This window comes from Podarcis gaigeae (genome assembly GCF_964106915.1).
Source record: "Podarcis gaigeae genome assembly, chromosome: 2".
NCBI lineage: Eukaryota > Metazoa > Chordata > Lepidosauria > Squamata > Lacertidae > Podarcis > Podarcis gaigeae.
In genome coordinates this window covers 41,567,066-41,593,539 of record NC_139679.1, presented here as the reverse complement: position 1 = coordinate 41,593,539, position 26,474 = coordinate 41,567,066, and the positions used below count along the sequence as shown (strand labels likewise).

Sequence of the window (26,474 nt, the reverse complement as noted above, 5' to 3'; positions counted from 1 at the left end):
AGGATGCCACAATGATTTACACCAAGGGAGCCTCAAGGAGCAGGGCAGAACAACAGCTGCATGAGTATTGATTCCTAATTCTATTTGCAGGAGAAAACCACTCCTACTAGCACGATAACACATGAGAGGGTTTCTTCCAGAGGGACTTGAACTTCCCATTGCACCTGATAGTCAGGAAAGAAGAGAGAGCCTTCCTTAGGTACCATATATTCATGACACCAGGAAGGGTTGTAGCTCAGTGGTAGAACACATGATTTGCATGCAGAAGGTTCCAGGTTCAAGCCTTGAAATCTCTAAGTAGGGCTGGGAAGGGCCTCTGCCTCAAACTTTGGAAATCCAGTGTCAGTCCATGTAGACCAGGGTTTCCCAAACTTGGATCTCCAGTTGTTGTTGGACTACAACTCCCATCATCCCTAGCTATCAGGATGATGGGAATTATAGTCCAAAAAACAGCTGGAGACCCAAGTTTGGGAAACCCTGGTGTTGACAGTACTGAGCCAGATGACACTAGCAGTCTATGAAATAATTTTTTAATAATAATAATAATACCCCACCCACCTGGCTGTGTTTCCCTAGCCACTCCGGGCAGTTCCCAACAGAACATTAAAAACATGATAAAACATCAAGTATTAAAAACTTCCCTAAATAGGGCTGCCTTCAGAGTCTTCTAAACATCAGATAGTTGTTTATTTCCTTGACAACTGATGGGAAGGCATTCCACAGGGCAGGCACCACTACCAAGAAGGCTCTCTGCCTGGCCAAGGGCCTCATGCTATATTGCTCTGTTTTGCTCAGTCTTAATTTGCATTGCTCCATTAGCCAACATGGCAACTGAACTAAAAAGAGGTGATAAATGGCATGGAAAAAGAGACGCAGGGAAGGTAAAGAACAGTCTGTTTAGTAACACCGCATTGGTCCTCAAAGGGCAGCTTGATTAATTATGGCAATGTGCATAAACTTTCATTCTGGAATCATAGTTTTTGCATGAGGCATTGACTACAACGATTAATAGAAAAGACGCTCAGGTTATATCGCACTGCCTTGTGTTGTGTGGAACAAACTTTTGCACTGAAGTGCCTCATAATTATGGAAGTGAATGATAAAACTCCTCTTCATTTTAGACGGTCTGTGAACCTAGCAATGTCCCCCGTGAGCCTTTATTTCCTTGAGCAGGGCTTCAATATAGCAGCTCTATGGCAACCACCCTGTTTACTGGCAGGCATTTGCAACTTACTAAACTGCACCTAGCTTCTGGGAGAGCAAAAGAAACAGAAATGCATCCTGTTTGCTGTGTGCCAACCTGTATCTTATTAAACCTGACAAATGGATATTTTCTTAAAGGATCTCTTAGAGCCTTCTCAGAGGGACATCTTCAATCACTTGACACGGACGAAAACAACCATGGCAGTCCCTTTTAAGAGCGCACTGAAAGGTAAGGCATTCTAGGTTGACTTGCTACATCACCATCAGAGAGCCAGTCATCTGTTGTGGCCAAATCCCAATCTGAAGAGTTGGGGTACTGTCCTCTATTTTGTTAGGAAAGCTTAAAAAGGTAAAGGGACCCCTGACCATTAGGTCCAGTTGCAGACAACTCTGGGGTTGCGGCACTCATCTTGCTTTACTGACCGAGGGAGCCGGCTTACAGTCATGTGGCCAGCATGACTAAGCAGCTTCTGGTGAACCAGAGCAGCACACGGAAACGCCGTTTACGTTCCCACCAGAGCGTACCTATTTATTACTTGCACTTTGTGCTTTTGAACTGCTAGGTTGGCAGGAGCAGGGACTGAACAACGGGAGCTCACCCCATCGTGGGGATTCGAACCACTGACCTTCTGATTGGCAAGCCCTAGGCCCTGTGATTTAACCCACAGCGCCACTGCTTAACCAAAAGGAACATCCAAGTGGTATTATATTACTGGTATTGATGATACATCTTCATTGAATTACATGTTTAAAGTTTTCTTGGTACATGCTGAATTTGCACAGTTGCAGCCCTGCATATTCAAATATATTGGATGAAGTGTTGCTATTATTTTTTAAAGGTGGGTTTGGGGAAGAGAGTGATCCTTGAGATGGGACTATATAGCACCTGTGTTTAGCTTATGCCAAAAGAAATTAATAGAAGTTACCATATTCTCAGAGGCAGGGGGCCGGTCATGGATGCAAAGGCATAAATTCACTTGAAAGACTTATACTGAAGAAGGAATAGAACTATGGCTAGGAAGATGGCTTCTATCCAAACTAAACAAAAATGTTTTGCACCTATTTTTTGTGGAGTTCCAGAAAACAAGAAAGTGGAGAATGACCACTGAATGACCATAGAATGCGTAGTGCAGGCAGCAGATCACTTGAAAAATTGTCATAGACATTTGTCCCAATTCAGCAGTAAATAGCAGGTTTTCCCAGGGGAAAGTGGTGGGACAAGTGTGGGTGAGCCCTAGGTTGGAAATATGCATTGTGAAATATGGAGAGCACAAATTTTGAAGCACTGCTGTGTTTCAGTTCATGTATTGTTTTGGAAAGTGCAGATTATGTTGGTTCATCTTCAAATGAAAACTGAATTTAATTTTCTCCCAGTTCCTAGGCCCCACCACTGAGCATGAGAATTTTGAAGTAAAATCCAATAATTTGAAGGTTCTGTGTTGACAGTTCCAACTTGATAACCTGGCAACCCTGGTTTGTATTCCTTAATCAACCACTATCCTTGCAGCCAGAATTAATTTCCTTCTTTCTTTATATATTGGAAAGCACAATGGTTTGTTTTAGAAGAGAGAGTTCACTGTTATTACTGCAAAAGCTGCTGAAGCACAAAAGCAAACCCTTCCACATGTTAGAGCAATGTTTTCCTTTTCACTGAGGTCTGAAGGACAAAAGCAGAAGAAAGCTTGGTGTGTTTTTTGGATAAGGTTTCTGGCAATGCTTTCACTTGAAGTAGAGGTTTGGGGTAACTCATATTACTTTTGATGTTTATTTATTTTTATCTCTGTGGTTTCTAAGTGTTACATTTTGGTTCAAGTGGGCAATGAAAATGTTCAGAATTTCAGCCCGAGTCATAGTTAAAAAGGTAAAGGGACCCCTGACCATTAGGTCCAGTCGTGACTGACTCTGGGGTTGCGGCGCTCACCTCGCTTTATTGGCCGAGGGAGCCGGCGTATAGCTTCCGGGTCATGTGGCCAGCATGACTAAGCTGCTTCTGGTGAACCAGAGCAGCGCACAAAAACGCTGTTTACCTTCCCGCTATAAAGTGGTACCTATTTATCTACTTGCACTTTGATGTGCTTTCGAACTGCTAGGTTGGCAGGAGCTGGGACCAAGCAACGGGAGCTCACCCCGTCGCGGGGGTTCGAACCGCCGACCTTCTGATCGGCAAGTCCTAGGCTCTGTGGTTTAACCCACAGCACCACCCGCGTCCCAGTGATTGAAAGTTACCCGGGTGCCAAAGTTACCTGGGTGCCAAACAGGGGAGTCCACCCCACTGGCAGAGGAAGAGGGGAGCGGGGGGAGCGTACCGCCCCCAGCAGCACGATCCCGGTGGGATGCCATCATGACTGCCCCCCTCCTGTGTGGGTGCCACGCCCCTGCGGGTGGTGCACCACGCCCCCACCTGCTCTCTGCCCCCCCCCCCGGTGCTGGAGCATGAAGCTCTGCCACTTGTCCACCCCATCCTCAGCAGGCTTGCTTCTTAGGGATTTGTAGCTCTCTTTGAGTGGCTTCAGAAGCCTCCTGTTGAAACTAGCCCAGAGAAATTGGTGTTATGGGACCAGAGTCATCCAAGTCTCCTCCAAAAACATGAAATAAACCCATGGCTTAACCAGTTCTTCATGGCTTAACCAGGTGTGTGGCTCCATAATGTTAACTCTCTCCATTAGCCCCTCTTACCCAGCACAGTGAGTGATGGCTAACGTGCAAGGGCCATGGGGAGGGGGTGTAACCAGGATTCACTGATATTCTTCTCACCATTGTCTGCCTTAACACAAGAGAGTTCTGCTGGATCAGACCAAAGGCCAACCTACTCCAGCATCCTGTTCTCACAGTGGCCAGCCAGATGTCTTACAGGGGAACTTAAAGGATCCATTAGAGGTGCATCACTTCTGCCACTCTCCTCTTTCTCACAAGCAACCTTCAAGTTGCTCTGCTTTCACTTGGCTTCTACATTATTTGCTTCCCCCCAAAATGCCTAGGCTTGGGCCTTAGTGTGTTGTAGTAATGAAGGTTGCCATTCTGTGTGACCTAGCTACCCTGGATTGGTTCACTGATAGCAGCTTCAGAAAGGAAGCTGTTCCCAGTGATGGGGAAAAGCCACTAGAACAGTCATGAGGAACCTGTGACCCTCTCAGGTGTTGCTGGACTCCAGCTCCCAATCATCCCAGATATTTTCCCATGCTTAATGATGCTGACCAAACTTTTGAGTCCAATTATATGTGGCAGGCCATTGGTTCTGCATATCTGCACTAGACCCATCAGCCCAGATGGGTAAGGGTGGAGCTGATGAAAGGCTGCAACCTCTCAGATTCCTCCTGATGGCATATAAGCCTCAGAGAGAACCATGGAAAACAGGGAGAGAACCAGCCTGAAATGGCCTCCTGAGGAAGGAACTGGTGGGGACTGGCAAACTGTGCTATCTATTCCCCCCTTCCCAGGATGAACCCAGCTTCTCTGATCTGAAGCAAGTGAGGTGAAGTTGTCCTGAGTTCCGAGGGGTTTGGGACCCAGAAAATGTGACACCTGCCTTTAGAACAGGGATGGGGAACCTGTGCCCCACATCATCCCTGATCATTGACTATGCTGCTGTGAGTTGTAGTCCACAACATCTGGAGGGTGCCACATTGGCTGGAATAACTTCTAGGCGAGGGCTAGGACCAGAAATCTGTGTCTAGCTGCCCCACGTTGTAACCTATGAGAAGTACAGTTCCTGGCAGCAAAGTAGGCTATGTATTGGCTCCACCCCATTGGGTCATCTTGAACAGGAAGACCTGTAAAAGGCTTGCCATTTGGGCTGGGATCCTGCCTGAGTAGCAAAGCCTTCCTGGCTTGATTCCTCAGCTCTGACTCAACTCCTGGCTCACCTTGCTCAGCGGCCGACAGCTGTCAGACAGCATCCGGATGAAGGGAGCAGATTCCAGAGCCTGTGCCTGGTGGAAGGAAAGAGACTACCTCATCCATGACTGACATAGCTGTGGGTGCGCGAACTTCTTTCGAGGTGAAACCTGGAACTTCTTTAAAGTTCTAGGAACAGATAGCTGAGAAATCTGAATTGCATTTTCAGTTCTTCTCTCCCTCCTCTTTTTAGCAGCCGACTGAGCTGCCTTCTGGAGAACAGGAAGGTCAAGCTCTGCTTTAGTTCATCCAGGCAGCAGATGTGCTGGTTGCCACCCAGGTGGTGGGGGTTACGAAAACACTGTCTGCAGCGATTGGGCTTGGCGGCTGTGGGCTGCGGAAGCACCGCCTCTGCCTCGGGGAGAGAATGCTCTTTGAGCCAGAAAGATCATTAGCTTTTGCTCAGAGCAGCCTCCTTTTCATGAGCCTTCTTGTGAGGGGCTCCTTCGAAATCAGGCAGGGCAGGATGGCGCTGGTGGCAGATGCTGCTGCTGCTGCTTGCAGGGTCCCCACATGGAGCTGTTGCCATCTGAGAGCTTCAGGAGGCAAATAAGACATCCCGGGCACAGATGGATCTATGAGGCTGCATATTGTTAGAAGCTTGGCGCCTTGCCCAAGAAGACACAGAAAACAGATGTTGCTCCGATGGCGATCCAATGGATAAGCTGTATGCACGCATGCTGCCAGCTCTGATGTCAGCTTCCTTCTCACTCCTCAGGGTCTGAGGCATTTGGCTCTCAGCCTGCAGTGGAGGCTGCGAAAGCTGAGCAGCTCCCACTTGCTCTGGGTGGGTAAACAGGGAGGGGAAGGACTGTGTTGGAGCATCTGCTTTGCATGCAGAAGGTCCCAGGTTCCATCCATCCCCAGCATCTCCAGTTTGGACTGGGAATGGCTCCTGTTGGAAGCCCCCAAAGAGCCACTTTCAGTCAGCATAGATTTCAGACCAGGCAAAAGTATGTATGGCAGGATATGCTCAGCAAAACCCTGTTTCTTTGGAGCAAGACAAACCATGAGACCAGGTTTGCACGTAATGCTAAGCCAAACCTAATAATAATAATAATAATAATAATAATAATAATAATAATAATAATAATGCCCCACCCATCTGGCTGCATTTCCCCAGCCACTCTGGGTGGCTTACAGATTATATAAAACATAGTTTTGCTCGGTGCTTTTTTTTCTAAAAAAATGTTTAGGGGTACTCTCATTTTGACTCAAGAAAATCACCATTTTATAGTTCAAATCAGGAAAAATAAACACAGTAAATGGACAAAAGTACAAAGATTCACAAAATGTTTAGGGGCATGCGTCCCCCTGCGTCTCCCCAGAAAACAAGCACTGATTTTGCTGTTGGTAATGTGGTAGCAGCAAGGCCAGTTTTTTGCTCTGCATTGCCACATGCTTGCTCATTCACACTAATCCATAGGTTGTCTTAGCATTATGTCTGAATCAGGCCACTATTTCAGACACCAGTCTTCTCCTCCCAGTATGCTTCAGGCAGCAAATCGCCCTCCTGTATCTTTAACAGAGTCTCACACAAAAGTTTGTGCACTTATCCATTCATTGCCAATTAAAAGAAGGAAACTTGCTTTTAAAAACTGCAGAATTGTGCCCAGTATGAGCAGGAGGTTTCTGGGTGATATCATGGGAAACAGGGGCAGGGTGGAATTCTCCTTTGAACTCAGTGCCTGGGCTCCTGCTTTGAACTGACAGGCGCATTTCTCCCCAAGGGCTTGAGAAAGGCGCATTTGGACTGGATTTGGCGAGAGTGCCTCTAGAGCTGCCCTACTGCTCTCACAATATTTAATAATGATGATAATGACATGTGTTCCTTCACCGTAATGTAAAGTACAAGCCAGGCACTCAATAAACAGGTTATTTGGCATAGCTCACAGCTAAGGGTGTGAGCCTATAGAACCGGTTGCTGTCATTCCCAGTAAACAAGCACCTGTTTCTAATTAGCCTGGAAGGGAGAGAAAATCTTACAAAAGCCACCCCTCAAGCATGCTGGCTGGAGGCTGCTGGTCCTTTGCCTCAGAGGAAACACAGATAGGAACAATCTTGGAGGAAAGAGTGTCACTCTGTCATGGCAAGCAGATAGCTTTTCTGTATGATAGAGTGGCAGTGGTGAAACAAACTCTGAAACATGGTCCCTCCATTTATTCATCCCTGACGCAGGCCTTAAGAGAAATCTGGGCCACACACACCCATCTCAGCAAGAGTTGCTGAGTTCAAGGCCATGCTGGATTAGCGTTCCTGAGTGATGAATGAGGGGTTGAAGTGTTTACTTTGAACACTGTGATCTGTGTCTGAATCTACTAGGCATTAAAATCTTTCAGGTTTCTGAATCCGTGCTGCAATTGCAGAAGCGGGAGGTGGTAGCCCTTGTCTTTCGGAATTTAGACTGTAATCCAATATCCACTTACCTGGGAATAAGCCCTGTTGAACTGGGTGGCATTGACTAGGGGACAGGTGTAGGATTGCGCTGCTGTGGTAGGCATTTTAAGCCCTAGTCGCTGATATTAACTGGTGCCTAAAGTGGCATGAGAGACTGCTGAGAGACTCTGACTGGTTCAATGCCACCCAGTGAACTTTGTGGCCGAGTGGGGATTTGAACCCTGGTCTCCCAGGTCTTAGGCCAACACTCTAACCGCTACACTACACACTGCTGTAGTGTGGGAGAGCTCTGCCGGAAAACCTAGATAGGTGCTGCCAGTCAGAATAAACAAAAATGCACTTGACTTATAAATACCTTCACTTGGTGTAAGACAGCCTCTCTCTGTTCCTAAAAGTAGATTAGGTAAATTTATGGCAGATAAAGCTATCTATCAGGCATGGTGGCTGGGTGGAACTCCTTTGTTCAGAAGTAGCATGCCCCTGATTACCACTTGCTTTGTGGCAAATAGCAGGGTGGGGCTATTGCCTTGGTGTCTTGTGGGCTTTTTGCATCTCCAACAATGGTTGGCCATTGTGGGAAGCAGCAGGATGGGTTTGTCTTACTTTCTTAATTGTTGTAGCCCAGCAGATCAGGTTTTTCCTGAGGCAGAGTGATGTTCTGAGCAAAGCAGGAGGATGAAGGGCATCACCATTTCACTTGTAAGCCAGCTGACAGTCCTCTTGCCAAAAGGCCTTACAGGACACTTCCAGGCTCTAGGAACGTCTGTAATTATCCCACTTCATTTTGTCCTTGTTTATCTGGTTCACCCACTAGAATAGTTCTCACAGGGAAGTGAATAACATATCTAGAAAGGGCTGTGGAACCTATGGCTCTCCAGATGTTGTTGGACTCCAGCATGGCCAATGGTCAAGGGGGGATGGGAGTTGCAGGTTATCAACATCTGGAGGGGGAATTTGTACTGCAGCAGTTTCCCCATTTGTTGCTTTTATAGAAGATGAGAATCTCTCCCTTGTGTTGCGGACAAGGAAGAGGACGAGAGATAAGGAAAGGGGGCATATCATGAAGAGATAATGAAGACTAGGCCTCCTCTAATATATGTCATAGGGAACCAGGAGATTTACCCTGGTGTAGGCAGATGCAATCTTGTTTGAATGATAATTAGTGGATCCTATTTGGGGGGGGGGAGCTATTTCTGGAAGAAGAAAATTGGTTCTTTAAAAACAAAGCTTCTGGATTCAATTCTCCACTATTATCTTAAGGTCAAAACAAATCAGAGTAACCTCTAAATTCAGCTGTGGCTTTTTTTTTCTACCAAGAAGTGAAAGGAAGGTAGAAATGTCATCCAAATATGAGATCAGGACATTTCACATTTTAAACACTCCCATGAACTTTGGATTGGAAATTCTATATTGTCTTCCTGGAAACAAATTCAATATATCCTCAAATTGACATGGAAGCATGAGCTCATTTGGACTTCTATAAGAGAGGAGCAGTATAAAGAGCAGGATTAGTCATTACTGTCAAAAACAAATGGATGATCATTCAGCAGTTGTCTATTAGAAATGAGCAGCAGAGTGCACTAAGCTTTGAAAATCTGGCATATTCAGAGGATGAATGGGTAGCTCAAATCCTCAGTTAAAACAACAGTTTTGTATGTGCCTTCTACACCCCAGAGTGTGCAGTTCCTTGCTGTATGTCGGGGATAGGGAAGCTTTAGCCCTCCAGATGTTTTATTCTTTTTATTCTTTAATTTTTATACCACTTAACACCAAAATAGTCGTTTGACTCCAACTCCCAACATCCCTGACCTTTTGCCATGCTGGCTGGGGCTGATGGAAGCTGAGGTGCAACCTAATTTGTAAGGCAATTCTTAAGGTATCCTGGACCCAAGTTCATAGCTGTCAACGTTTCCCTTTTTTAAAGGGAAATTCCCTTATTCCGAATAGGATTCCTTGCAAGAAAAAGGAAAAGTTGACAGCTATGCCCAAGTTATTAAGGGCTTGTAAATCTACCAGCTTGCCATTCCATCCTGTGTTCACAGTATTTACAAAAATCACATTGCTCTGTGCCAGTGGCGTAGCGTGGGGGGTGCAGGGGGGGCCAGCCGCACCGGGCGCAACATCTGGGGGTTAGGGTTAGGGGGCGCAAATCCATGGGTTAGGGGGCGCAAATTACTTGCCTTGCCTCGGGTGCTGACAACCCACGCTACGCCACTGCTCTGTGCTATAATTTTTAAACTGAAAACAGAGCTGATGAAACAGAGAAGTTATAGGCTGGTGATTAAGGAACAGAACACTCAGCATTCCTGGCTTCCGTAGCAGAATTCCAAGGATCTCTTTGGGGGGGGGGACCTCCCCCGAAGATGACAAGAATATACCACATATTATGTGAGCCTGAATTGTAGGCAATCTTGACAAAAGGTTCTCTCTATGGAAAGGCTTACAGTTTTTTCTTTTTGCTCCAGCTACAGACCTTCACTGGAACTGAGGGATAGCTGCAGAATAATTTAACACAAGGTTTCTAAGAGCTTTTTTTAGGAATCCACAAGAAAAGAGCCTTTGAATGGGGATGCTGGCATAAGCATAATAATGGAAGTGACATAGAAACATAGAATTGTAGAGTTGGAAGAGACCCTGAGGGTCACCTAGTCCAACCCCCTGCAATGCAAGAATCTTCTGCCCAACGTGGGGCTCGAACGCATGACCTTGAGATAAAGAGTCTCATGCTCTTCGGACTGAGCTCTATCCCATTACATCTGCAGAAGAAGAGCACTTCAATATTTGCAGCTATGTTTGCTTGAACTTTATCATCTAGGGAATGGTTCAGACATGCTAAATCACATTTTTCAGGCATCTGCTTTGCCTCTGTATTTAAGGAAGCAATAGAGTAAGTAGTCACATGGTGACAATTTCAAAAATGGCTCATGTTTCTTCTCTTGCTGACTTGCCACATGAAGGCTAAAAGCAACATGCAGCCTTAAGATGAACCACATACATTACATCCTTCAGACAGTGAGTGAAGGATGATACTCCAAAATATGAGTTTTATGGGGCCTAAGTGCAATGGAGGCAGCAGGGAGGGAGGGGCTTAAGAAACCTTCACTCCCAGTTCCTGTTTATCTGTCGATACTTGTTTCTATATTTTTTTTAATAGAGCAGTTTTGTGCAAGAGCCGACTTGTGCAAAGCCTCCCTATTAAAAATAATTTTTAAAGGTTGGTTTATCTTCTAAATAAATGAACCTGCCCTCAGTGTGCAGCAATTTGAAATAGGCACACTTAATCACTCACATTACAGTGGTACCTCAGGTTAAGTACTTAATTCGTTCCGGAGGTCCGTTCTTAACCTGAAACTGTTCTTAACCTGAAGCACCACTTTAGCTAATGGGGCCTCCTGCTGCTGTTGTGCTGCCGGAGCACAATTTCTATTCTCATCCTGAAGTAAATTTCTTAACCCGAGGTACTATTTCTGGGTTAGCGGAGTCTGTAACCTGAAGTGTATGTAACCCGAGGTACCACTGTAATGTAGTCAGCCCCAAATTCTTTTGTGTGTGTTCACACACACACACACACACACACACACACACACACACACACACTTCACCCTGTATGTCATGGTGGGCAACCCTCAACCCTCTCTAACATTGCCATGGTTGAGTGGGGTGGCCTTCAACAGTAAGGGCAAGATGAATTGGAATAGCAGTCAATGCAATAGATTCCTCACACTTGGCAAAATTTGAATTCTCATCAAAGCAGGAACTTTGATGTTACGTTGATAGTCAATTTTATTATTGTTGTTGTTATTCATTTACAACTAGCTTAGTAAATTGTTGGCAATTTTGAATTGAATTAGCCGACAAACAACAAACAGTATATATATATTTTCTAAATTATTCCAAAAGCCAAGAGCCAGGCACTTAGAATTTTGAGACATTTCAAACTAAGCAATTTCCCCCATCAAAGCTAGTCAAGGTTCACTGGGGCAGGATTTGAAGAGGGCGGTTTTAAATTGGAAAAGTCAAAGGAATTAAAAGGGCTATTCTGTTCTTGAATCTGGGCTTCTGAAAGACCCACTTGTTCCAATCGGTCTCTCCCAATTTGCAGACCTGAAAGAAACAAGTTGAGCTTTGCTGGGACAGTTTTTCAGGGGGACTGAAGCATTCAGCACATGTTGGGATTTGAGCTCATGTAAGCAGGTTCTATTTGAATGTAGTCAGCCAGAACAGGAAGCTCTGACAACCTTATCAAGCCAAGCTGGACTTTGGGCTGAAGCCACCGCAGTATTAACACTGGGAACGCTGGACCAGCCTGGCCAATCCTATTCATTGATGGCTCCAAAACTTTGTGCTGTGTTTATTACGAGTTCCAGGGAGAAGCTGATTTAAACCAAAGCTGGCTGCTCGCTCCGTGGGAGGCAGGATTGTGATTGCTGGCGTCTGAGGCTATCAAGCCAAGCAAGCGAGAGAGACAGAGAAGGGGAGCCCAGAGCCACCAGCCTGGTTCTTGTGGGGAGTCCAGGCAGGAAGGAAAAGCTGCTGTGTTTATTTATATGGTTTTCACCATGAAGGATAACAAATTTACACAAAACCTCAGTGCATAAGACAGCTGCCAATGCTTAAAACAGAATTATTGTTTCATTAAACAGTGAAAACAAGCAGAGCGCCAAAGACAGCAGTGGGCTTTCGTAGTAGAGGAGCCAGCGTGATCAGCGCTGCCCGGTGAAACTATTTCGCAGGGTGCAGCCATTTATTTGTGTGTTTGTTTCCTTCCCTTTCTGGGAAATTCTCCTTTCTCACATCAGAAATTGCAGGTTTCACAGGCATCTTCTTACTAATTCTTTTAAAAATGGAACTATCTTTATTAAAAAGACAGGGAGGCCCACATTTCTGGTTTGGAATGGAGTAAATGTACATTTGGAGGAGCTTCTTGGTGTGAAAAGCAGCTGTGTGTGTGTGTGTGTGTGCGCGCGCGCGAATATTGTAGTTTGAAGGGAGAGTTTTCAGTGGAAACACTAATGAAGGAAGGGTTAAGCACACTCTCCCCCTACCACTTTTCTGCTTCAAATTGCCCTCTCATGAACCTGCGTTTCCCGTCCTGGAGAGGCCGTTGGGCGTTTGGTGCACAATCCTACTTTTATACTGTAACTGAGCCAGAGAGTGACCTATTGGTGATGCATAGCATGAGCCCAATCACGGATGGCATCATGTGCTGCTTGTAAAGCTCAGTTATTTTAAGATGATGGCAGATATGAAATAAGCCTGAGGCTTCTTTGGAGAGGAAGTGATGCCTGGCTTTTGTTTTTGTTTTTCTAGGGACCAGGGAAATATGCTTTCAGTTTATTCAAGGACTTAATGCATGGATACTGAGTTGGGAGGTGCAGGAATGCATGATCCATTGAGAGCTCAGTTGGAAAATACAGCCATATTATCAATCCATTTTAGCAAAAAATAAAATAAAAAAATACAAGGAGCCCAGTGACTCCTTATATACCTTATTGTGTGCACACCTCTTTACACCAAACACATTATTTGGGCCAGATTTTAAAGTTGTCCCCTGGAGTAGGAAAAGTGATTTCAATGGTTATTTAGTATCTGCTATCCCATTATGTAATGTTGTCAGGGATGGGGGGTGGGCTATAGGCTAGCTAGGAAGCAGCAAAAAAATCTGTGAGATCTCATATAGAATCATAGAATTGTAGAGTCTGAGGGGACCGCATGGGTCATCTAGTCCAACCCCCTGCAATGAAGGAATCTCAGCATATAATAATAAAATGTAATCAGGTATCAAGTGAGGCTGGAGAACCAATGCTGGAAATCGGTCAGCAGGCAAGAGTAGAAAATGCCGTCCTAGGAGGACAAATAGTCTGGCCTCCTGATACCAGGCACCTGGTATCCCATTCCTTTCCTAATAATTTCAGGAAAAATAGGATCTGGGGTGTATTAAGCCTTCTTCTTTAGAACTTCAGCCGTTTGGTAGCATTTTTGCATAGTCTGCAATGGTCCTGAGTTGATCAGCTTAGAGAGCTCCAAGGATAGTCCCCTTGAGGTGTGAAATTTTAACAAGTGAGTGCTGTGCAAGTGGCTGAGTATCTTAGGAAAAGTCAACACCCACTTCCTTCTTTACAAGCATGTCTTATATTTCATGGTTTCATATGTGATGTGCAGCACACCTCTAATCACATTTGCTCAGAAGCACATTCCTTGAGAATTAGGCCCAAGTAAATGGTATTGCAGTGCCGATCATACCTTCAGGGATTTTTTACAGCCCAAGGGTACTTCTTCACATAGCAAAATTGTACTCTCAGGCACTGCTGCATCCTCAGGGGGCTTCATAAGGATTTGATTCCTATTATTATTAGCCGCTGGGTGAGCGTTGCTTTTGTTAGGAATATTGCTGGCTGTAATAGTGAGCTCCCGTTGATAAGGTATCAGCTAACTGAGGTTAGGAGATGGTCTCCTGATAAGTGGAGGCATCTCTTGAGCGTTGAGAAGCACCCAGCCATCATTACAGCTTGGAGAAGGACACATGCACACACAGATAAGTTTGTGGGCGGGTGTAGTGGATGTGTTTGCATAGAAACATCAGGTGATGCATTTTGGAAGAAATGGGCAGAGGTAGGCAAGAGAGAGAGAGAATGGACACGGGTGGTGCTGTGGTCTAAACCACAGAGCCTAGGGCTTGCCAATCAGAAGGTCGGCGGTTCGAATCCCCTTGACGGGGTGAGCTCCCATTGTTCGGTCCCAGCTCCTGCCAACCTAGCAGTTTGAAAGCACGTCAAGGTGTAAGTAGATAAATAGGTACCACTCTGGTGGGAAGGCAAACGGTGTTTCCGTGCGCTGCTATGGTTTGCTAGAAGTGGCTTAGTCATGCTGGCCACATGACCCGGAAGTTGTTTGTGGACAAACGCTGGCTCCCTTGGCCTGTAGAGCGAGATGAGCACGCAAACCCAGAGTTGTCCACAACTGGATCTAATGGTTAGAGGTACCTTTACCTTTAGGCAAGAGAGAGGGAGAAAAAATGAGCCATGAGTTAGCTCAAATCACCTGAGGACTGTCAGGCCTTTTTTTTTGGAGATATGGGGTAGCAGATCCACCTGAATGAGTGCCTGTTCTTTCCCCCTCAACTTGTACTCAACAGTTGTACCTTGGAAGTTGAACAGAATCCATTCCAGAAGTCTGTTCAACTTCCAAAATGTTCGGAAACCAAAGCGTGTCTTCTGATTGGCTGCAGGAAGCCACAGGAGCCCTGTCGGACGTTCAGCTTCCAAAAATAGCTTGAAAACCAGAAGACTCACTTCTAGGTTTTGATCGTTTGGGAGCCGATTTGTTTGGGAGCCAAGGCATTTGGGTTCCAGGGTATCACTGGCAAAGGCCCATGGGAGTAAGCAGCTGGGAGGGGCAGTTTTGAGGTTTAAAATCAGTAGTGTGGAAAGGGCCAAGTCCTGCAGCATTCATCAATCTCTCAGTGGGCTTTGCAGCCCGGATACCCAATTTAGTTTTTTAAAAAGAAAAGGTGTCTGATGAGGTTGGTGGTTATTACCTACCTTGAATGAAGGTGGAATCTAAACTGCAATAATGAAGAAAGGCTTTAACCTATGTTGTGAGCATTCATCCTGATTTTCTTGCACAAAGATCACACAGTTTGATTATACAGAATCTTTACAGTGGTACCTCGGGTTAAGAACTTAATTTGTTCTGGAGGTCCGTTCTTAACCTGAAACTGTTCTTAACCTGAGGTACCACTTTGGCTAATGGGGGCCTCCCACTGCCACTGTGCCACCGCCACGTGATTTCTGTTCTCATCCTGAAGCAAAGTTCTTAACCCAAGGTACTATTTATGGGTTAGCGAAGTTTGTAACCTGAAGCGTCTGTAACCTGAGGTACCACTGTACTGAGCATTCATTGTGATTTGCTTGCAAGGAGGTTGTACGATGATGAACATTCCTTTTGCATTCCTCCTAATTTGTTTGCAGGTTGTTGGCATGCATTCCCATGAATGATTCATTCATTTATTCCACATTTTCTGTCCATTTCCCCATCAATTTCTGAACTGCAAAGAAATCTGTTTCTTTTGTAAAAGTGGATTTGTTGCACTAGGCGACATAGCGCTTTAATCCACTTTAACTGCGCAAACCTCAATTTTCTGGCATGCTCTTGAATCCCAATACTCACCATCCAGCGGCGCCCTAAATCAATGCACATGGTCAACTTCCTGGGTCAAATAAGCCTTAAAAGGCAAGTTTCACAACAGTGCCACCTAGTGATATCTGCCGCCACATGGAATTGGCATTTGCTCACGGGTAATTTCAGGGCAAATAAAATTAGCAGCCGCCTAATTTTTGTAGCAGGAGGACCGTTGGGTCTTTCAGTCCTGTGCCCTTTGCAGGCTCACCATTCACTCCTCCTCAACAACATCAGCAGAGAGTTAATGACAACCAGATTCCATGGACTTTTCAAACCTGGCATGTATTATTAGGACACGCAAGCCGGGAATGACAGCCGTGTGTCCGCTCCAGAATTTGCGGCGCTTTTCTTAGAACAGTTTGAGAAGAACTCAAATGTCTTCAGACTTAGCTCTGCTCTGAAACGGCGGTACCGGAATTTCTCACTGGAGTCCCGGGGAAACGCGGTCTGGATTGGTTGATCCCCTTCTGAACGATCCTGCCAGCCTAGCATGTAATTTTTAATGCCGTGTTGTGTTTTCCTGGCTTGTTCTCCAAGCTCACAAAGGCGGCCTTTGTTCGGGCTGCTACAGCACTTCCTCTCCCTCTCTCCCTCTCTTTCTCTGACTGTTTGGAAATTGGGCAGTCACTTATATCCAAGGTTTCACTGTCTGATGGGCATGGAGGAGTGTCTGTGCAGCAACAGCAACAGAATACCACTTCAGGGGGAAACGAGCAAAACAGCTGTTGAATGATGCTTTAGGGGCAGATCACCGCTGAAAGTGGTGAGGATTTGTGAAAGGCGGGGCTCTTTGGCAGGGCTGGTTTTAGCATCAAAGCACAGAGCAGCTCAGCCTTTGTTGTCTGCTCTGATTAGCAGCTGTAGTAATCAAAGGTCTCAAATGGAAATGACATTTAGTTTTAAAATGTCTGCATCATGCAGGTGTTAAAGGTGAAAAAGCACAGGGTGTTGATGGTGGTCAACTGGCTACGAGACCACCCCCTGGAATACGTTCATGCTATTATGTGCCTCCTTCATCTCTATCCACAATGCCCAGGATTGTTTGCACTATCTACAATCCCACTGTGGGTCATGCTCAAGCTGCATTGCTAACTCCCTTGGCGCCAGAGTGATGTGCCATGCATCCCATTCAATTGCATGGCCTTGTCTTAAACGACCCTGATATTATCTCCCAGTATGCATGTATTTGCCATGGAAATGGTGGCAATGTTCAAAGGGGCTTTAAAAATGATGTCTTCAATTCCTCCTACACAAGGTGGGAGGGGGTAGAACTCCTTGTTGGTGGTCTAAACCCAGCTGCCCATATTGTGTAATTCCAGATTTTGAAGTTGCACAAGGTACGGGGTTCACAAGTTGCATCTAATGAATCAGAACAGTGTGCCCCCCCACTCCAGTTCAAGTAATTGGTTACTGGCTAACCTTAGGACTCAGGTGTACAGCTGCAAATATAATGTTTTAAGTGCATTATACAAACGTGACACTAGATGGCTATGGTGAGCTTATGGCAACTTTAATATATTTTTCAAAACGCTTTTTTTAAAAAACAAAACAAAACAATTTTCACAGCATTTTTATATGTTTCTAGATTCCAGTTTAGATTACATTCTGGGAATAGGACATTTTAGGATCCTAGTAGCTAGGGAAACAATGAAGTTGTAAGGTCTAGCTTGATGAATCTTAGGTGTTAGGATTGTTCCTTTGGCTGGCAGTGCCACAAATAGCCAACGTTTAATATGGTTCATTTGCTGTGCAGCAATGCTTCCTCTTCCCCCGTTAGCTATAGATTAAATGCTAAACTGCTGAGGCATTTTGCATGGTGTCTGTCTGAGGCCTTTCTAGCTGCCTTTTTGAAAAGAAAAGAAAAAAGTCATCTTCCTGCTTTGCGCTGCTTTCGTGCTCATCTGTACCCAGCACAAGCATTGAGCTATATTTCCTCCCAAGTCCTTGGAAAATGCTCTATCCCTGCCACAGAAGGAAACCATCTGGATCCCCCCAAAATGAGCAACAACTGTGGGCCTATTATCATCTGAGAGAAGGCCCTTAGAGTAGAACCACACTTTATTTTTCCAAGTTACATTTCCAAACTTTGGGCAGTGCTGCTTCACTGTGACAGAACTATGGGTCTGGAACTGTTGCTGGGGCAAAATGGAAGGAGGAGGCAGGCACAGACAATTCTACAACTATGTGACCTCCTCCAACTGCTCCTTTTATCCCTCACTGGATTCTGCTTTGCAGCAAAGAAGCAACACCTGAAGTCTGCAAACCTGACTTGGACACCCCATGTGTTGCTCCAGACCTAAGCTTCTTTGGCCTGGCACCTGTCAACAGTTCTGAACAACTCCTTCCTTGGAGGTTTTTAAGCAGAGGTTGGATGGCCAGGGCCATCCTTACCTGGGGTGCAAGGGGTGCAGGACACCTGGGCGCCGGATTCTGGAGGGCACCAGGCACCCACCACTGAAGCCGCTTAAGCTCTTAACTATCTACCAGTTATGAAATAATAAATAATTTTGATCAAGCTAGAAAAACAAAATACATATATACCTAGGTATTACTAAAATGTATACCTACTAAAAAAAATAAAATCCTTCCAGTAGCACCTTAGAGACCAACTAAGTTTGTTATTGGTACCAGCTTTCGTGTGCATGCACACTTCTTCAGATGCATGCACACAAAAGCTCATACCAATAACAAATTTAGTTGGTCTCTAAGGTGCTACTGGACTGAATATTTTTTATTTATTTTGTTTCAACTACGGCAGACCAACACAGCTACCTACCTGTAACTAGATGTATAAGATGTATACCTACTGTTTGCACGCTCATTTACCAAAGACACACCGCGCCAGCGGTGGTACTTGTCATTCACAATGGTGCCGCTTGTCAAACTCAACGACAGTGCTCACAACGGTGATGCAAAAGTTAATTGGGGAGCTAAACTAAATTTTGGGACACTGGGCAGATCTTTGCACCCCGGCGGCGCATATGCTAAAGACTTGCCTGTGGATGGCCATCTGCCATGGATGCTTTAGCTGAAATTCCTGCATTGCAGGGGGTTGGGACTGGATGACCCTTTGCGGTCACTTCCAACTCTACAATTCTATGATTCTTTGGTTCTATGAATCAGTGGAAGGCAATCTGAGCTGCCATGCTGTGCACAGTCACAGACCCTGCAAATGTCCCTATTTTCCAAGGACAGCCCCGGATTTACAGAAGCCATCTTGGTTTCTGATTTGATCCCGAAATGTCACGCTTTTCCTTAAGACATCCCAATTTAATCAGAGAAATGTATGGATAGTATGGAGTTATGTAACCTCCAAGCCAAGGAGCTAAGTAACTATACAACCTTTAGAAAACATCTGAAGACAGCCCTGTATGGGGAAGCGTAGTTTTTATGTTTAATGTTTTATTATGTTTTTATATACGTTGGAAGCCGCCCAGAGTGGCTGGAGCAACCCAGTCAGATGGGTGGGGTATCAATAATAAAATGATGATGATGATGATGGAATAGGGCACCCCTACTTTCACTGGAGAAATGCTGGAGGGCATGCAGTAAGGCTGCCTGAATGTGTGGCAGGATTGTTGCCGTAGACGTTGGAGAGCAGCAAGAACTCTCACCAAGTTCTGGGTGAGGGGGAATCGGCGGGGGTAGGCGGGGAAGGCAAATCCATGGTCACGTGAGACCCCAGTGGCCTTTTGCGTCCTACGTGGTCTGTGCATTTCAAAGCACAGGCCATTGTGCTTTTGGGATAGCAAACCCTCCCCAGAAATTCCACAGGCCTTTCCCCTAGCTATCAATATCGTTTCTGTATTTCTCGTTCTGTTGCTTGTCTTTAGCAGCGAGACAAAAAAGGGGCCCTTTGTGTGAGCGCCTGAAAGGAATAGCCTAGTCCCACAGCCTGCATGCAATTCTAATGTCAACTATTTGTTGCCTTGGCATTTCACATTAGCAAGCTGTCTCCTCCACCCCCAAATATCTGTGAGCTGTGCCTTCCTGCCAAGGGGCCATATTTAACTTTGCTCCTCCATAGCGTGGTGCAGTCGGCACCAGGCAGAAGGGTCCATTCATATAGCAAAGCTTTCTCACCCGCACAGGGGGAAAAGGCATATGTGAAAACACTGGAATTGAGGCCAGGGTCACTGACCTGGATAGGCCTTCCCAGTTAAAAACAAAAACAAAAACTGGTCCAGGAAAAGTTTCCCAGCTCTCTTACTCAATGCATTCCCGGGCTTGCCTTAAGAGTTTGCAGAATCACTCCCCACCCACCCTGCTCCACCCCAGCCATTTTACTGTTAGTGCAACAGTGGCAGCCGAGTCATTCCTGCAATATGAGCACGATCATTGTACAAACACAACGGAAAATATAGCCTCATTGCAGGAGGTGCAGGGGGCTGTTTCTGTGTACAGCAGCAGCAGCCAAAACTCAGTGTATTCCTTTGCAGGGAAAAAAAAGGGGGGTGGGGAGTCTTCAAAGAAAAAAAGATTGAAAATTGTGATGGAGATGGCATCTTCTCCCAAGAAAATCCATCTCTAGGAACTGTTCTAGCTTTCTAGCTAGATTAATTTAAGGACTAGTTCTTTGGAATTAGACTTCCGATAGATGATAGATAGATATAGATAGATAGATAGATAGATAGATAGATAGATAGATAGATAGATAGATGATAGATAGATAGATAGATAGATAGATAGATAGATAGATAGATGATAGGTAGATAGATGATAGATAGATAGATAGATAGATAGATAGATAGATAGATAGATAGATGATAGATAGATAGATATAGATAGATGATAGAGATGATAGATAGATAGATAGATAGATAGATAGATAGATAGATAGATAGATGATAGATAGATGATAGATAGATAGATAGATAGATAGATAGATAGATAGATATAGATGATCAAGTGTTAAGGGGTTATTCACCTGCTGAAGCTACCTCTTCTATACAGCTATTAAAGGTGTCGGATGTCTTGTCCTTTTTTACAAAAAACAAACAAACCTGACCACCTGACTAAGATAGAAGTACAAGATTCAGGCATGCATAAATGGGAGGAAAGGATGAGAAACCAATCTATAAGACAATAACATCATAAAGAAAAAAGGGGAATTCTTTAAGTTAAATGTAATAGGAGGTCTATGGCTGGTTCTCGGTCACCTCCTGCTATCTATACAGTGGTACCTTGGTTTTTGAAGGTAATCCATTCCAGAAGACCATTCTTAAACGTTCAAAAAACAAAGCGTTTACTTATGGAAAACTCAAAACAGAAGCCGTGTGGCACATTCGACTTCCGAAAAGCGTTCGAAAACCGAAGCAGTTACTTCCAGGTTTTCGGTGTTCAAAAGCCAAAACGTTTGACTTCCAAGACTCTCGAAAACTGAGGTAGCACTGAATATGGTTTTGTAGCAACTCCACCTCCTGAACAGAGCAGCTGTATTTAGATGGCTCACTGGTTCCCTCCAGTTTCCTTCCTATTCCTCCCTCATTCTAGCCTGTCTTTCTTTCTTTCTTTCTTTCTTTCTTTCTTTCTTTCTTTCTTTCTTTCTTGGAGGGGGGAGGGGACTCTGCCTGGCTAAATTCCTTCCCATGAGTTGGATTCTAGGCTGCACTTAATGTGTGACTGCTGGTAATGTATGCTAGTTTTTGTGGACCTGAATCTACAGTGACACCAAAGCTGAAATTCCAGTGCAAACGCTCTTTAGGGATTCTTCTCAATGGCTCAGATTGCACTGGTTGTGTTTGTATGAGGGAGCACATGAATGAGAACTTCACCATACAAGTACTCAGTCTGGGCTGGCAAACGGAAGCAAGGGTTGAAAATAAATGGCCCTGAGGACTCCTGAGAAGGCAGGCTCCAAAGTAAGTAGTAGCATCTAAAATTTTGAAATGAAAATGGAATATGAGGCACCTCTTGGGTTCTGTGCATTCTGATGTTCTGAAATTACAACAGAAAGTATTATAAAACTGAAAATACTTGACAACTTTAATGCAACTCTACTAGAAGATATAATTCTGTATTATTTAATGGGGCTTATCATGACATCTGGAAGCTGGAACATTGCCTAACTTGTTTTCACATGTCTTTCAAAGTAATGTACTGGAAATCCTAATAATGAGGTTCCATCTCCCTTCAGAAAAAAAAACTTCTTCTAAAAAAACTTTTTTTATAGTAGCATTGACTACTAAAAAATCCCTCTTTTCATCTTTTCCTGCCTATGTCCTCAACAGCATCCCCTGGAGATGAGTTTCAGTATGTATGTATTTATATTTGTATGTATGTATTTGCATTTTTAAAACTTATTATCCTCATTTCTAAAAACAAAAAACCCTGCAAAAGTGCCTACTCCCACCCCAAAAACATCAAGCAGTATTTCAAAAAGCACATGCCAGTCATAAAACTCCAATAATAACATCATAAACTGACAATGATGACAATTTCTGGGCACAGAAAGCCATGAATACTATGAGAATGAGCCTAGCATCCCTGAACTGCCTGACTTTGTATATCTGAACCTTTGCTAATTCTAGTGAGAACATGAACTCCTAGTTTTTGTTTTCTTACAGAGTCTTTATTATACTCCCCCCCTCTTTGTGGACTGCTTTATCTCTCCCCCTCCCTCATTTAAGAGCACCATGATGATGACAACCAGTTGAGCTACAACATACTCACTTGCTTTAGGCCAGACTGTACTTAGTCAAAGACTGAAATTCAAATACGTGCGTGTAGGGGTAGCTATTATGCCCACTCCAAGACAAGTGTTTTGCATTAGTCTGGTTCTCCATTACAAAGCGAACAAAAGCATTTGCCACACCTCTCCCTACCCTCGCTAGTGTCTTGAGGTAGGAGCGCCTTCCGATTGGAGGCCCCAGAGTGAGTGTATATGGAAACCACATGGCAAAATAAATAGGAGACAAGCTCTGGGGCCCTACAACCTTTATGCGTGTGTGGCGAGGAAGGGCTAAAAACACACAGCTTTGAAACAAGAAAGAGGAAAAGACATTATAACTCTGCAGCCCCCTTCTCAAATAAAAAGCCCACCCATTTGCGAAGTTCCCATCTTCAGTGTATAATTTCATTTCCCCTCGTTTGCTTTTGCTAATCATTCTATACACTGTTAGAACATGCTGAGTTACAGCCAGCAGGGTTTAACTTTATTTCCCATCTCTTTCTCCCTACCACAGGCAAATGGTCTTTAAATAGAAGTGTGTGGAAATTGCCTCCATGCCAGTTTCTCGTCAGAACTAGAAGCAATTATCCATTTTAACATGTACTGCTGGATAAGTTGCATTATAGTAATATGTCCCTGCCCTCTTTCATAAAAAGCAATGTTCTTCAGTTGGGGGAATCTGGAACCCCCCCCCCCTTATCCAGTGTTGGGTCACAAAATCTCTTGGCATGTCATAGGAAAAGTTACAAGTGGACCTATTTGTGCTGACTCCTCTGTGGCAAACTCCTTGACAAAGGCTGCCCAGTGCTAGGGAAAACTCTTCCAAGAGGAACATTTTTATCTGTTGAGTTTTGTTTCATGGAATTTATATTCCCATCAAATGGTTTCCTGCCGTCCCCTGTAAACTCAATCAGCCTAATGGAAGTGACACAAAAACAAAGTGTTTCTTGGCTGGGGTAACCATGGAGAAGAGAAAAGGCATGCAGAGAACTAGCCAAGTGTTAGGATTTTATAGGCACAGTGTTAAAGGTCTCAAGGCAGGATGGGACTTTGTTCAGCGAAATATCAGCAGAGGCAAAAGAAAAGAAACCAGAAAGGGAAGGGGAAATATGGAAACGACAGAGCCACATGGGTACAAAAGCTGACTGATGCTTTGCCATCAAAGATGCAGGCAGGTTATGGGGAAGAAAGGTGTTCTCTGCAGAAAGGCACTGGCAACTTCACTAGGTTTCCTTCTATGGTCATGTCTTTCTTGCCTGGAGAGGAGGTGGGGAAGATCCTGCATTTTGAATGCTGTCATTCAGAAGGATTGAGTAGAACACAGAAATGCTTCTTCTACTTCAACATGCAGCCCTCCATCTTGAGATCAAGGGGAGGGTTGGCTATTACTTTCACTCAGCACAAGATTCCATGAGCTTCTGTGGATGTTGCAATACAGTGGTTGGGAACCTGTGGCCCTCCAGATGTTTCTGGACTCAAACTCCTATCACCCTTAGCATTGACCATGTTGGCTGGGGGTGACGGGAGTTGGCTTCCAACAACATCCAGTGAGGCTTAGTTTCCCCAACCCAGATGTCATTTATGTCGAATCGTGATTCTTAAACATCCATGAACTGCTCACTGAATATAGGATAATTTTGACCCATCCCTTCCCACTCAAATCTACAGGGAATTTTTCAGTCATGTAAAAATTACCCACTTTCACCCATTTGAAAGCTCATATTTTTATTTCTTAGTTTTATCCTGAATTGAAATTCCCCAAATATCAGACCAAAGTAGAATATCCTAGATCAAATGGAACCAGGTTTGTGCTGGAATTCAAGTACTCATCTTCTGCTCAGACACCAATTTCCATCTCAGACACCAGTTTCCATCTTTCGATTCTCTCCATCCATTTGTTTTGTGCATTTACCATTCACCTACTGTAAGCCAATACCTTTTTTTTTATTTCCCTCATTTGAATCTCTTGCACAGTCACCTGGAGGGGATTGTTGTTCTCTTTCCACTAAGTGTAGTGTAGCTTGGGTGGCTTAATGTGTCAGGTGGTGCAAGAAACAAAAACAGAAAACCATGGCTGCACCTTTTTGCATTGTAACTAAAGCTCCTTCTAGATTTTGATCCAATAACGTGAATGAGGGCCAATTTGGTTTCTTGCCAGAGTCAGAGTGGGACTGTCAGCCAGTTCTGAGAGGTCCAATGCAGGGGAAAGAAAGAGAAAAGAAATTACAAAAGGACTACAAAATAGCTCATCCAAGAACATTGGGGTGGGGGGTTGCACTTCCACATGTTCTTTCAGGGAAGGTGCATGTGCAATTTACAACGGAGAGAAACCCAAGAGGGTTTTGCACCCCATGTGAAGCAAGATGTCAGTGGTAGTTTCACAGCAGCTGAGTCAAGGAGTCCAAAGGCAGCAGGCATAATTGTTAGGCTGTTACAGTGAGGTGTCATGCAAAACACAAAACTGCCTGGCCAGTTTTCTCCAATGTCTGCCAAAGTGGATTCAGGCACAGCTTGAGGTTGTGAAATGCAGCTACTGGTGCATGAATTTTTCTTGGCCTTGCAGTGTGCCTTTTATGGACCACTGCACCCAATACGAATTGCTGGATCTTGAATTGAGAGCATTTTTGCCCTGTAGATACTTAACTGGCAGTGTGTGATGATAGCAGTAGTTTTATTTATTGAGGGCTTCCAACAAAACAATGTCATGTGGGCTGGGAAAGAGCCTTCTGAAATAAATGTTTGTATGTCTTGGTCAAGAAGCTACTGGTTTGATTTATTTATTTTTTTAGATCCAGCACTACAAAGGTGCTCCAGGATTTCCAAGGACCTTCTTCGTGGTTCTTTAACTTTGTGTCTTATTTCTGTGAACTTCTCTGTCCTCTTCCTGTTTGCAGGCTAGGCTAAAAGGAATTTCTCTTTCCTTGGGATTTCCTTGGAGAAACCTATTCTGCACATGATGCTAAACCATGGCTTATTAAACAATATTTTGTTAAACCATGACATAGAGCTATATGTTAACCCTTTCCAGCAGCTTAACTATGGATTGTTTACTGTCAACAAACCACACTCAGAAGCCATAGTTTGTTGTTGGTATACAAATCTTGGTTTGTTTCAGCTATGGCTTAGCTTTACATGCGAACCCAGCACTCATCTTTAATTATAGTTTGTTTGACTATCCCACTCCAGAAAGGCACTCATCAAACTACAAAGGCCACAGGGCAAGAACAGCTAGAAAACAAAGCAAGCTTTAGAGAAACAAGATGTGGTTTGGTCAATCATCTGTGAGACAACTTGTGCTTAAACAAACTATGGCTTAAACAAAACACAGCTTAGCATTATGCACAAGCCGGTATAGATAGGCAAGGATTTGTTTTCTGGAATCAAAATCCTTGAAACCGAAAATCCGAAAACTAATATATATTCTCTATCTTTTGGGTTTTAGATCGGGCTTTGGTATCAAGCAATATTGGCATCCCACCGCATCTGATCCACCGCATCCAGTATCCAGCCTACACTAGTCACACATCTCCTGTGGTCAAGAAGCTTGCAGAGCAAGACAAATTAAGAATTTCCAAGTTGCTGTCAGCACCTCGGATAAGCTATCAAGGACTGAGCAGCAGGGAGAACAGCCTTGCTCACACCCCCCAGCAGAAGCGCAGCCGCGGGTCTCAAGACGTAGGTGTGGCTGCTGAACCAAGTCCAGCAGTGTCACGATTCAGCATAGCAACTAGTCCCCTTTATGTTAGCAGGGAATTCTTTGATGGTGGCCTGGTCCCCATAAGCAGCTTTTTCCCAGAGGGAGCCTCAGCTCCAGGTAACTTTGTCATTTTTGCCAAAAAAAGAGTCCCTTTCCGTGTGTTACCAATGAAGCCACTAGATGCCTCCAGTATCAGAAAAGGCAAGAAGATGCAAATAGCCTCCTCAGATTGGTCCACATTAAAATCCTTCTGCAAATAATATTTATATTTTGGCCGTTTTCTTTAGAAATCCAGACAGGAGGATTCATTTATGTGGGATATCTTGTGCAGAAGAAAAGACTGGCCAGAAGGAGAGCATATGAAAGCAGATGTCAAACATTAGAGGCATTTTCACACACTCACAGAAGTGGCTGAGCACAATAGGTTATGGG

The 26,474-nt window shown here is 44.4% G+C and overlaps 1 long non-coding RNA gene across 1 annotated transcript; it reads left to right on the top strand.

The window, feature by feature from the left end:
* Nucleotides 1-26,302, top strand: LOC310838504. The gene is made up of 3 exons (XR_014560994.1): nucleotides 1-199; nucleotides 1,342-1,432; nucleotides 25,788-26,302. It is a non-coding gene; the product is annotated as an uncharacterized lncRNA (long non-coding RNA).
* Nucleotides 26,303-26,474: the final 172 nt, after the last annotated feature.